The following is a 13,814-nucleotide window of genomic DNA, read 5'->3' as shown; positions in this document are numbered from 1 at the left end:
TTATATTATTCCTCAAAATTGTACATCTGAAGTTATATAGGTACACGTGGAGGAGCTAAATTATTGAACTATATATGTAATACAATACAGGCGAATAAATCAAAAACATCCTGAACATATTGTATTCCATTATACAGATTTATTTGATATAAATTTGATACAATAATTAATCTTTATGTAATTCTTTTAAAATAAAACACTTTTACACTACCAAGAATAAAAAAGATTACAAAAATAAAAATTGCCAATATTCCAAATACAGTGGCTGCAATGTTCAACTTTCTGGCAATTTTCGAAGCATTTAAGGCTTTTTCCATGTTTCCCATTTGGATAGAACTGCGAACCTGAAAATGCAAACAATTTTACATTAATAAAGGTTAATAATTGCTTATTTTATTCAGAAGCACATTTTATGAAGTGTATTTGTGGGCATTTGTCTAACACAATAACCCACCAAATTAGTAATTCAGCATGGACCTTAAATTTAACCTGGGACCCTGTTGTTAAGTATGACTAAGGATCTGTACAGTGGATTCATCCGAAAAGGATATGACGGCATGTTACAATAGTTATACTAATGCACTAATAGCCTGGAGAGCAGATTTCTACACTCTTTGGAGGACAAACAAGGTGTCTAAAGTTGGTCAAGGGTGCTACTTCTGGTGTCTACCTACCTATTACCAACATGAGCATGATTTTAAGCACGGCAGGGGAAATGTTTGAGAGTTTACTTGTACTTGGACTGATTCAGGCTTTCAAGTGGCTAAGTAGTCAGCACGTAAGGGTTTCCTCACTCTTTGCAAAATTTCTGAAACAGTGAGCAGAGGTCAGCAATAAGTTTGAAGCTTGCCAGACTCCACTCTTCTTACTATTGGTGGAGAAGGGAGCAGCTGCTTTTATAATTCTCTTGGATACAATGGATTTGCCCTCCAAGGTATTCCCCACCCAGATATTCCCCCTTGCTTGTGTACTGCTACCCTTGGCCCTCTCACCAGAGCTTCCACACTTGGCCCTGCTAAAACTCCCACCAACTTAAATCCCCATCCAGCTCCAACATGAAATACTGTTGGAGATTGGATGCTATTCCAGTTACAGTGGGATTGCTGGGACTGCAGGTGGGACTTGCTCACCAAATAAGGCTGAAAATGTTATTCTGATGTAACAAACACCCCACCCAAATGTTAAATGGTTGTGGACAAACATATTGGATGGCATTCAGAAAGGGCAGGAACCCTGGTACAATGAACAATCCTGCTCAGGAAACAGAGTGCAATTTCAACCATGGCGGGTTGAGAATTAAAATTTTGTTTTTTAATTCTGGAAACACAAAATAGATTGTGTCAGAAAGAGTGTTAATTTGATGTAAAAATTCAACTGGTTTACCAATTTTTTTTCTAGAGATAATAACCTGCAGCTTTCCACTGTCTGATCTTTGTGTGATGCCAGTTTCACATCAAAATTGTTGTTTCTTAAATACCCTCAGAAATGGCCTGACAAAAGCATTTGACCAGGACAATTAGATATGGGCAGTGAATGAGCATTGTTAGGTTTGCCAAGAATGGTTTCTTTTCTTAAAAATCTATCAAGCGGAAAGGAGTTTTTTTTGTACAGAACATATAGGGGACCTCAGGACTAAAATTTTCATACATCAGGCGCTGTGTGCATGGAATGAGCTGCATAAGGAAGTGGTCGAGGCTGGTACAATTACAACATTTAAAAGGCATCTGGATACGTACACAAATAGGAAGGGTTTAAAGGGATATGGGCCAAATGCTGGCAAATGGGACTAGATTAATTTAGGAAATGTGGTTGGCATGGATGAGTTGGACTGTAGGGTCTGTTTCCATGCTATACATCTCTATGACTCTACATGATCAGGCTCTTGAATAATTCTAGGGCTATACAGTACCCAAATCTTTTCGAACTATGAGGGCGTGATAATAAATAATTTTCAGTTTTATAAAGGTAAAGGGATGATGAGAGGTCATAAGACGTAGGAGCTGAAATTAGGCCATTCAGCCCATCGAGTCTGCTCTGCCATTCAATCATGGCTGATAAGTTTCTCAACCCCATTCTCCCACTTTCTCCCTATAACCCTTGATTCCTTTGATACTCAAGAACCTATCTATCTCAGTCTTAAATATATTCAATGATCTGGCCTCCACAGCTTTCTGTGGCAATGATTTTAATCATCAATTGAGCTAATATTTAAATCAGACATGAATGTTGTGTTTCTTTGACTTGCAGCATTTGCGGATATGATACCTCATATTTCCTTTTACTAAGAGATGGAAAGTTTACTAATAAAGCGTCAAGAAACCAACTAATTAACATAAGCATTTCAATCACATACAGTAAATAAGGTATCGTGGAAAGGCATTGTGTGTGTGTGTGTGTGTAGAAACTACACATAACTGACTGCACTTCGACAGTTAAAAAAATAGATTTCAGTCCACACACAGCAGGATAATTTGAATAAACAAATGGAAATGTTCCTTTTGAAAGTCCACAATGCCAGCATTATTAAGCCTTTGTGAAAGGGAATGGGTTCATGCCCAAACCTAGAAACTGAAATACATAAATAAGACTAAGAACTGCAAACAAACTAAGATCTGAAACAAACAAGAAAGAAAATTAACGGAGAAACTCATCACGGTGGACAGCACTTGTCAAGAGAAAACAGTTAATCTTTCAAGTCTAGTGATTCTTCTTCAGAACACAATTTTTACTCGTTTCTGTTCTGAGTTTTCCTAGCATTTTCTCTTTTTGTTTGTAACTGCAATAAACAATCTAAGGTGATGTTTCAGTGCAGTACTGAAGGAGTCCTGTACCGTGGGAGTTATTGGTCTCTAGGGTGAACATAAAATATCCAGTAGCACTGTCTGTAAAAGGCCATGTGTCCTGACCAGTATTTGACTTTCAGAAAACATCACTACAACAGATTATTTAATTAATTATCTATTTATGTTGCTTTGTCCTGTACAATTTGGCTATGATGTTACAGTAAGCAAGAACAACATTTCAATAGTACTGCTGGTTTTGTGAAAAACAATATATAAGTAGAAGCTTTTGCAGTTTTTCTGCTGACAATTACGACTTGAAATTTTCTGCTTGTTATTTTACTGGAACAGAGCAAGAATGTACATAGAGAAAATGAATGGAGAAGCATTCAGGATTCAGGTAGCACAAGAGAGAAAAGGAAAAGACTTAGATAGCATCTGCAGTTCCACCCAATGTTAAATCTAATAGACTAGCTCAAAAGTACGTTCTTTCTGACCAAGCTAATAATTTCTTTTGCAACAGCAGAAATTGAAAGCTTCCATTACGTTAGATTCCTAAGCAAAACAATCCCTAAGCAAAACAATGTACGCCCTTTCTTTAATTAACCTTGAGAAAGTGGTGATGAACCACCTTCTTACCCTGTTGGAGTCTTTTTCTGTAGCTGTTTGATACAGTTTCTTGGCTTGCGAGGCATAGTCAACTAAGAATCAATTCTATTGCTGTAGGTTTGCATAGTATGTAGGCTGGATTAGGTAATGACAACATAATTCCTCCCTTGAAGGACATTAAACACAGATGAGTTTTTACAACAATTATGTATTCTCCTGATTATCTGCACTGAAACAAGCTTTTAATTTAATTCCAGATATATTAATTGATTGAATTTATAGTCATCTAGCTGCTGCAGTTGAATTTGAATCAATTTTATAGGGCCTAGAATCATGTGGCCTATGAAAGGAATGTGGCAGTATCATGTGAGAAATTCAGCAAGAACTATTTTGACATCAGAAGCAAATTGTTGCACCTTTTGTGCAAGTTCTGGGCATCAATGGAGAAATTTTCACTAAGGTACAGTGAGTTGCATATAAAGGGGGATTATAGCATGTTTATCACCTTATTACCTGCACAGCACGCCTCCAAAGTATGCAGGTTCTCATCTTATGACCCATTGCAAGCAAATTAGATGCCACAAATTCTCAACATAGAGGCAGAGTGGATAGCTGATGACTGTAGCTGGCTGTGAAGCGTCTCCAAGGAAACTAAACACATAAGTAAAAAGCTGGCCATACCACCAGTGCGTCACCGGAGGCTCATTGATGAGGTTACCTAGTATGGTGTAGTACAGTTGATAATCTGGAATCTGAGCTTCATACACATCTAGGAGGGGGAGAGTTACCTGGACGCTTTGTTTCAGGAGGCAGTCACACCTGGCAGATTAATTCAAATTCAACTAGTGATCAGGAACAACAGGATGTGACTGTAAGTAAGGCAGGTAGGGGGATTCTGAGTTCAGGAGGGGAGGAGCCTCAGCCCTCGACCTTGTCCAACAGGTATGCGATTTTTGCTCCCTATACGGATGAGGAAAAGGGCTGTTGACAGAATAAGCCAGCTGACCATGGCACCATGGTGCAGAAGGCCACTCAAGAGCGGGGAGCAAAAAGACAAGTTGTTGTTAAAGGGGATTCTATAATTAGGGGGACCGATAGTATCCTTTGTGGGCCGGATTGGGAATCCTGCATGGCGTGTTGCCTGCCCGGTGCCCGGGTGCCGGACATCTCCGAACAGCTTGAAAGGATATTGGAGTGGGAAGGAGAGGATCCAGTTGTTGTGGTCCACGTTGGCACAAACAACATAGGCAAAGCTAGGAAGGAGGACTTGTTTGGGGAATATCAAGCACTAGGAAGAAATTAAAGAACAGGTCCTTGAAGGTCATGATCTCTGGATTATTGCCCGAGCCACATGCTAATTGGCATAGGGATAAGAAAATTAGGGAAGTAAAAACGCGGCTAAGAGATTGGTTTGGGAAAGAGGGATTCCATTTCATGTGACATTGGCATCAGTTTTGGAAGCGGGGCGATCTGTACCGATGGGACAGTCTCCACCTGATCCAATCTGGAACCAGTGTTCTGGTGAAAAGAATAAATAGGATGGTCACTAGGACTTTAAACTTATGAGTCAGGGGGAAGAAAAAGCAAAAGAAACAGGGAGTATGGAGTCAAGTAGGAAGATAAGCAGCAAGTTGGCATGTGTGCAGGGTTTAGGTTTGAGGCAGATGAGGAATGAAGCCAAAAGGAAGAATAACTTAGGACATATTACTAGAGATGATGGAAATCATTAGAATAAGAAAATTAGCATTAAGATGCTTTACCTGAATGCTTGTAGTATTCGTAACAAAGTAGATGAATTAACAGCACAAATCACCGTGAATGATTATGACATAGTAGGCATCATAGAGATGTGGTTGCAGGGGTTTGAGGACTGGCAGTTAAACATCCAAGGACTTACAGAGAGGTGGGCAGAGGGAGCGGGGTTGCCTTTTTATTTAAGAATGAAATTAAATTCATGGCACTGAATGACATAGGGTCAGATGATGTGAAGTTTATGTAGGTGGAGTTGAGGAACCACAAAGACAAAAAGAAATAATGGGAGTTATGTAAGACCTCCCAATAGTGGTCAGGACCAGAGGTGCAAGATATACCAGGAAATAGATAGGGCATGTCAGAAAGGTAAGGTCACGGTGATCATGGGGGACTTCAATATGCAAATGGATAGGTGTATATTGTGGCCGGAGGGGATTTCTAATAGAAACTTACAAGATAATTCATGGCTTAGAAAGGGTAGATGCTGGGAAATTGTTTCCAGATGGTGGGGATACTAGGATGTGTGGGCAGAGCCTTAAAATTAGAGAGGGTCAATTTAAAATGAAAATGAGGAGACATTTCTTCAGCTAGAGAGTGGTGGGCATCTGGAATTCATTGCTATGGAGCACAGTGGAGGCCGGGACATTAAATGCCTTCAAGGCAGAGATTAATAAATTTTTAATCTCGCAAGGAATTAAGGGATATGGGGAGAATGAGGGTAAGTGGCGTTGAAATGCCTATCAGCCATGATTGAATGGAGGAGTGAATTCGTTGGGATGAATAGCCTTATTTCCAGTCCGATTTCACATGGTCTTATGTATTCTTATGGAAACGCCTGAAAACAAACTTTCCAGTTCAGCGAGCAAGCTTACATCCAGATTCTCCACATTGCTCAGCACCAAACAACACTCATAGCATAATCCATAGGAACCAGTCACACACACCACTCATTCACAGTATTAGCATTCTATATGTGCCAAACCATTAGGATTGGCATATTAGTCCTTGCAAACTGAACATTGGTAACTTAATGATGTAAACATTAAAGACAATGACTTAAAAAGAGATGAATGCTGGCTAAAAGCGACCCATAACTTGTGTCACCTGTAAGAACACTATAGAAGCTGGAGACAATAGCCTCATCATCTGTCATGTATTTATGGAAGGGGGATTGGAGTACAGCAGACACTCCCTTTTCAGTGTAGTGTCTTGGTCTGAGGCCGAGGTTGATGCCGAATGAATGATGGAGATGTGGCCCTTGTGATTGGGGTGTTGCATGCCTCACTTTGTGAAGGTGTGTGCTTATTGAGGTCAATTTAGTGAGAAACTGTGAAAGAGCTCGCTAGGCCTCACAGCAAGAAACCCTCCAAAAATCTTGATAAAATTGATACATAGCCAAAAAATTGTAAGATTCCACCCAATATCTCTGTAACATGAGACCAGGCATTTGAATAACTAGCCTGGTCATATTACAACTGTGATTTATTACCTACTGTACATAAAAGTATTGGACAAATCATGTCGTCAAGTCTAATTTATGTTCACATTATTTTCCCCAAAACACTAAAGTTTAGTAAAGTACAGAGCACTGACCTGACAGGAGTAACACATTGCGATTATCCCAATTGGAAAACAGCAAAAAAATGAATTGAAAACAGACCAGCCAATATAAGTATTTGGCTGTTGAGTAGATTCATAACTCTGGGAGTTCGACCTCAGTGACATCTTCAGATGATCCGTCTAATATTGTTGCGTGCCATGTTTTCAATTCTGCTGCAGTTTTGTTGGCAATTTTAGCTTTTGACATATGAATTCACAGTTCAATTCTATTTTGCTGTGAATGGATTCTGAAAAGGAAAGGCTGTTTACTAAAAATTGTAACAGTCATGAATTGTTTAACAAAAAAAAAATCACAAAATCAAATGTACAAGCCTGGATAGAGTTCAAGATTGATTTTGCCAAGTCACATTACATCCAGCCTGATTTTGCAGCATGCAACATTGTGCAGTATGGTGTCAGTATCTATGTACTCCCATAGTATTCTATTTCTTCTGCAATGTTAGTCAATAAAAATAGCATTTAAGAGAATTGTGGTCCACTTCTTCACCCTCCTTGAATGCATGCACCTGAGCTGTGTATAGTATATAGAACATTCCTTAGAGTTTGCAGAGTACCTTGCTTGACACAACAACTCATTAAGATACTTTAACTTCACCTTTTATCACCCTTCTTTTTTTAATAACCCCAAAGTGAAACGTTACGCATTGGTGTGATTGGCAGCAGTTTGATAATATTTTTGTTCAACCCTTAAGCAACATTACCCTCTCAATCACACTTCAAACCCTATTTTGAGTTCCTTCCTCAGAGTTTATATTCAGACTCTCCACTATCACCATGAACTGATGCTTTGTTCAAATTCAATTTTTAATTTCATTTGACTTGGTTGACAGGGCCAGGTATAGATTTTTGATATTCTGTAAATTTTGTTTCTGATCATGATGAAAACTGCTGCTTCCCTTGAAAGGTTTTTTTTTAGATTAGATTAGATTACTTACAGTGTGGAAACAGGCCCTTCGGCCCAACATGTCCACACCGACCCGCCGAAGCGTAATCCACCCATACCCCTACATTTACCCCTTTACCTAACACTACGGGCAATTTAGCATGGCCAATTCACCTAACCTGCACATCTTTGGACTGTGGGAGGAAACCGGAGCCCCCGGAGGAAACCCACGCAGACACGGGGAGAACGTGCAAACTCCACACAGTCAGTCGCCTGAGTCGGGAATTGAACCCGGGTCTCTGGCGCTGCGAGGCAGCAGTGCTAACCACTGTGCCACCGTGCCGCCCACCTGTGCCACCGTGCCGCCCACGGTGTGGTGTGGTGTGGTGTTAATCTGCCTTAACTGTACAGTCGTCTAAACTTGAGAAGAAAAATAATATCTGCCAGGAATAAAAATCTAAAGTAAGAAATGAACGTTAATATGAACAGCAAACATGTGCCAAGTTAGAATTTATCAAGCACACTGAGAGATATTCCTTTTAATGGAAGGCATTTAGTGGAAGTCCATTAGTTGTGGAATGAAAGGCAGAGTTAATGGGCTAAAAATTGGTTTGTCCCCATTTACAGTTACAGAATTTATGCTTAACAACTCATCATAAATGTTTGTTGTGGAGGAGGCAAACTGAGTGAGGTCAAAACTGACGGTATATCAGACATAGTTGAGAGTGTAGTACACATTCCCAAGACAGCAATTAGTTTCTGCAGTGTCACGGATGTGAAATTTACACCCAACATTTTGAGACAATAACACGTCATTCTTCATTCTCAATGAAGAACCAGTGAAGGTGAAACCTGAACTCAGTTTTCCCCTCCACAGGGATGACAAGACTTGCTGATTATTTCCAGCATTTTCTGTTTTGCATTTTGTATTTTCAGCATCCATGGTTTTATTTATTAATTGCGAGAAGGAACTCAAGTTCATGCCATATAATTTAGGAGAAGTTTTATTCACATTGGCACACTGTTGACATTCCGTTTGTTTCTTTCCATGCTGCTTGGCTCTCTATAATAGGAATGGAAGAAGCGATTCCTTGTCCAGTTTATATTACTACTGCAAAAATCCTTGTGAAGAACACTTTAAGTCTATGTTCTGCTGCCCTTTTATTCTATCAGTGCTCCAACTAGCAATGGTTAGGTTGTGTATAAATTTATATATACACTATTTATTCATTTATTATGTTCTCGATACAGTATAGTATAATATTATCATTTTGTATATCATATGAATTAATCATAGATTCCATACAGAGTGGAAGCAGGCCATTCAGCCCCTCCAAAGAGCATCTCACCCAAACCCATGCCATCTCTGTAACTCTGCATTTCCCACTGCTAATCGAGCTAGCCTGCACACCCCTGGACACTACAGGCAACTTAGCATGGCCAATCCAGCTAACCTGCACATCTTTGGACTGTTGGAGGAAATCATAACAGCTAGAGGAAATCCAACAGACACAAGGAGCATATGCAAACTCCATACAGACAGTCACCTGAGGTTGGAATCAAACCACGGTCCCTGGAGCTATAAGGCAGCAGCGCTAACCACTGAACCACCACGCTGTCCAAGCTATTAAGTAGCTACTTTAAATTGTGAAAATGCATATTTTAGTTTCTCATCCATTACAATTTGACCGCTCACAACTGCTATTGAGAAAGCTGATGTAATTCAGCACGTAAGCTAAATATAACTCACAAAAAAGAACTAGGGATTGTTATCTATTATTTTATCCATTCCACTAGAATCTTACTTTGTTTATATTTTCTCTTTCCCCTTTTCAGATTGAGTATTCTCTGAGTTTCTTATGTCTTTCTTTCCCTCTCAACTGTTCTTGCAGTTTCTGCCTCTCTTCAGTTTGACTAACTTCATCTTCCAACTACAGGTACATCCCTCAACTGTCACTGAATCTCCCTAGCATCCATTTCAGTAACATTCTAGAATTTGTCTACTTCAAATCAGAGGTCCATCCTTTATGATGGTTGATTTTGCAGCAGTAGTTGCTTCCATTGCTGTTTAAACATAACAATTGGCTGGATTCTTTGTTTACTGGGTCAGTGGCAGGCTGGGATTTCTGCTTGTTCAGCCATGCCTTTATACCCAGTCTGCTCAAAGGTGGCAGAAATACCTCATCAGGAGGGTTGCACACTGCAACATCTCTATTCCCAAGCAAAATGGGGATGAGTGGAGACCTCACTACTGTAATTTAACTGAGTTTGATTTTACACACAATCAGATAAACTATCCTCCACTGACTGCATTTACTGGAGAAATTAACCCATGTTTATTGGGAGAAGTTGCCGTAATTTTGGTCAGGAGATTTGCTCATGGAAGTTCCCAGATGTTCTATTTAAATGGACTCTCTAAATGAACTTCGGTAATGTAGCTGTACACCAAATAATGAATGGACTCATAAGGAGAGAAATGGGGTTCTGTTACAGTATTTAGAAAACTTCAGTTGGCATGTGATTATTTTCTGAAGGGAAAGGCAAAAAGAATGCACCAGTGAAGGGGGAGCATTAGGACTGATCAGCACCAGAATAGTAAAAACCGAAAGAACTGCGGATACTGCAAATCAGAAACAAAAACAGAAACTGCTGGAAAAGCTCAGCAGGTCTGACAACATCTGTGGAGAGAAATCAGAGTTAATGCAGTTCTGAGGAAAGGTCACTCCACCAGTTTTAGCACCAGAATTGTCTCTCACATTGCTAAATATGTTGATCACTGACCAAGCAGCAGAGATGTTGAACTTGATTTTCATCTCCCTCGCAGGAAAACATAATGTCATTGGGCTGTGTGTTGGTTCCTTGGCCTATCTAGACTTGGGCTACTTTCCTGAATGTAGGATGTGAGGGCGATGCAGGGTTTCGGTGGGTGGATGTGGAGGCTTGGTGGTGGCCAGGCTGTTTGCCTATATATTGCAGGTAGCCAATTCTAACAGCTGAGGGACCATATAGGACTGTTAGCAGAAGTTGACTGGGATTTTACGGGGGTTGTGGGGACTAGTTTAGTTGTGTGGAGGTGTCGGTTTGGGAACAAACTGGTTGGCCAGCTTGCCAGGCAAGCTTAGAGACCCGCACCCATAGCTGCTGGGTGCAGTGGCACCTCTGGGTCACCCTGCAGAGTGGATTGACACCTACCTACCCTGAGGTGGTGGCCCGACTGTAAAAGTCTGTTGATTTCAAATGTAACTTTTGATAAAGTGGAGTGAGTATGACTTATCCTCCGCTTCTCACTGACCTACTTTTGCATTTGGCATTGTTTGTCAGCTGGAAGGATTCAGATTGTCCAAAAATTCTGAATGCCACCAGGATCATGGCTAATAACTATGACTACATGACACTGAATGATCAATATGATTTTTAAAATTGTTTTCCTTCCTGGTCAAATGGTGACTGAATGTTTTTACAGACTTCGTATTGGAAAACTTGGACCTTTCTTTTTCTTACCTGACTGCAACAATGGTGAGGGTTGTGACTGCGCATGCAGTACTCCTGACCTTACCAGCTACATTGCAGGGCGGAGATTATAGACCACCACTATTTTTGTGGCATTGGGGGCCTTTTGGTAGTGACTATGGAACAGTAGTGCAGCCTCAATCAATCGATGGGAATCAGAAAGCTTCCTGAACAGAACTGGAGTGAGACAGGGTTGCCCACTTTCACCTGCTTTGTTTGCCCCTTTTGCTCAGTCCTTTAGGACTGATGTGATTCTGAAAGGGATGACTATTCCAGGCAGTGGAGGTCTGTAGGTCAAAGCCTCCTTGTTCATGGATTTTCTGCTTGGATCAGCTGTCAGCGCGCAGACTCATGAATATCTGTGACCAGTTCAAACTGGCCTCAGGAGCCAAGGTAAATCAAGGCGGCACGGTGGCACAGTGGTTAGCACTGCTGCCTCACAGCGCCAGAGACCCGGGTTCAATTCCCGCCTCAGGCGACTGACTGTCTGGAGTTTGCACATTCTCCCAGTGTCTGCGTGGGTTTCCTCCGGGTGCTCCGGTTTCCTCCCACAGTCCAAAAATGTGCAGGTCAGGTGAATTGGCCATGCTAAATTGCCCGTAGTGTTAGGTGCAGGGGTAAATGTAGGGGAATGGGTCTGGGTGGGTTGCGCTTCGGCGGGTCGGTGTGGACTTGTTGGGCCGAAGGGCCTGTTTCCACACTGTAAGTAATCTAATCTAATCTAAGGCAAGAGTGAGACCACGTTTTTTGGGAACTGGGCCAACTGATTCTTTATCCTCTTCATCTTCAGGACAAATTACCTGAAGGCGCTGCGTATGTGTCACATGAGGAGCTGAGGCATGCGCAGAAACTGGGTAGGAGTGCATTGCCAAGGTGAGGCAGAAACTGGACTTTTGGAGCACTACTCCCTCTCCAGCATGGGTAAAATATAGTCATCAAATTTGAGGCAGTCTCTCTGTTCTTGTATGTGGTGCAGGTCTGGCCCATTCTCAGAAGCTATGGCATTGCAGTCACCTGAACAATCTTCCACTTCATCTAGAGGCCTCAGATGGCCTGTGTCTCCAGGGACACCATGGACCATTGGATAATGGAGGGGAGAAATATACCCAACGCCACTCCCCCTCCCCCCCAAATGGCCAGCTTTGTGTGTGGCCGTATCAAGGTATGTGTAAGACACTCGGTACACAAGTGCCACTGTATACTGAGGTTCTCCCTGTCCCTGGTTTCGCAAAGGATGTTTGGCCTCGTTGGCAATGAACGCTCCAAGTAGTTGGACCATTCCATTTCACTGTCCTTCATGGAGAAAGTTGTAAAGAAAATCACCTTTGGCCACCTGTACACCAGAAAGTGTTCAGCACATAGGGTCCTCGAGACCTTGAAGGAGGAGAGGGTGGATCTTGTCACCTTGAGCAGACTGTCAAAGTCATTTGGCAGAATGCTTCATCACCAGAAATTTCCAACAAGCACAAAGACATTGCTTGGCTGGTGGTGAGAAGGGCACCACCTGTGAGATCCTTCTTGTATGCCCGATCAGTCTGTGCTACTGTGTGCTGCCCTCGAAGCAGCTGCATGGGAGTTGAGACCGTCACCCATGTGCTTCTGGAAAATGCCTTTGCAGACGAAGTCTGGAGAAAGTTGCAGTGGTTTTTTGTCGAGGTCCCTCTCCAGCAGCTCCATGATGCAGGACTCTATGAGCTGTTACTTGTGGCACACACTGAGATAAACATCAACTGTGTATGGAGAACCATCAAATCAGCCAAAGATGTTCTTTTGGTCTGTTTGAAACTTGTTGTTTTTCCAGTTGAAAGAGTTGACCCCAACTGAGTGTTGCAGACTGGCACATTCCAAGGCCCAGAACTACATGTTGTGGGACACACTGAAGCTTGGGGCAATTGTGCCAAGGCTCATTAGGGAAAGACCACCATCTAAGTTCTTTCTGCCAAAATTAAATGGGGTCCATTCAGTTCTCAGATTTTGCCAGTGCCTCAAATATATTTAAATATAGTCCCGTACAAATAAGAAATGCTTTCATTTTGTGAGTTACAACATCTGCAGTTCTTTCGATTTTCATTTAAGGGATACCGTTGGTTTGTTTGCTGAGTAGAGTCAAACTCCAGTGCTGGTTTGTTTCTTCATATGCTACTGTAACAGAACTGAACCAGCTTAGTGACTATACATGTACATAAAGATATTTTATAAATCAAGCATATGTTTGAAATTAAAAAAAAATCACTGGAGTTATGAAACATTGGCGAGCCCTAGTCAGGAGCTGGGGACCTTTTGACAGTAAGTTCAGAAGGTATTGTCTACTTCACATGCAATAATATAACAGTGTATGGCAGGTTAAATATCTTCTTAATGTCGTATAATTTTTAATAGAGTTTCATTTAGAAAAGATAAGCAACTGTTAAATTGACCAGTGTTGTGAAAGTGGAAAGAGAATCATGCAGTAGATTAAAGTACATTATGTGCTCATCTGCATTGACCTGCACTGAGATTCACATTTTAACATAACAATTGTAACAGGTTCTTAGATCTTTGCTTTGGTTGACAAGTCATCACCTGTTCAGTGTTTGAATGAATGTAGCAGATCATTAACCACTTCAACCGTTTTAATGCATTCAGCTTTATTAGCATAATTGCACAATGGAAACTCATTA

General features: G+C 41.2%; 1 long non-coding RNA gene across 3 annotated transcripts in view; it reads right to left on the bottom strand.

Annotated features, from left to right (window-relative positions):
- Positions 1 to 224: 224 nt before the first annotated feature.
- The window catches only part of LOC122540672, a 28,365-nt gene continuing 14,775 nt past the window's right edge, over positions 225 to 13,814 (bottom strand). For all 3 annotated transcript variants that reach the window (XR_006309372.1, XR_006309374.1, XR_006309373.1), the window contains exons 3-4: positions 6,735 to 6,988; positions 225 to 344 (exon numbers count right to left, since the gene is read on the bottom strand). This is a non-coding gene — a long non-coding RNA (uncharacterized LOC122540672). The remainder of the gene's footprint in view (positions 345 to 6,734; positions 6,989 to 13,814) is intronic.

Source organism: Chiloscyllium plagiosum, chromosome 35, assembly GCF_004010195.1.
Source record: "Chiloscyllium plagiosum isolate BGI_BamShark_2017 chromosome 35, ASM401019v2, whole genome shotgun sequence".
NCBI lineage: Eukaryota > Metazoa > Chordata > Chondrichthyes > Orectolobiformes > Hemiscylliidae > Chiloscyllium > Chiloscyllium plagiosum.
The sequence above is the reverse complement of the archived record's forward strand: the minus strand, read 5'-3'. Positions and strand labels throughout refer to the sequence as shown.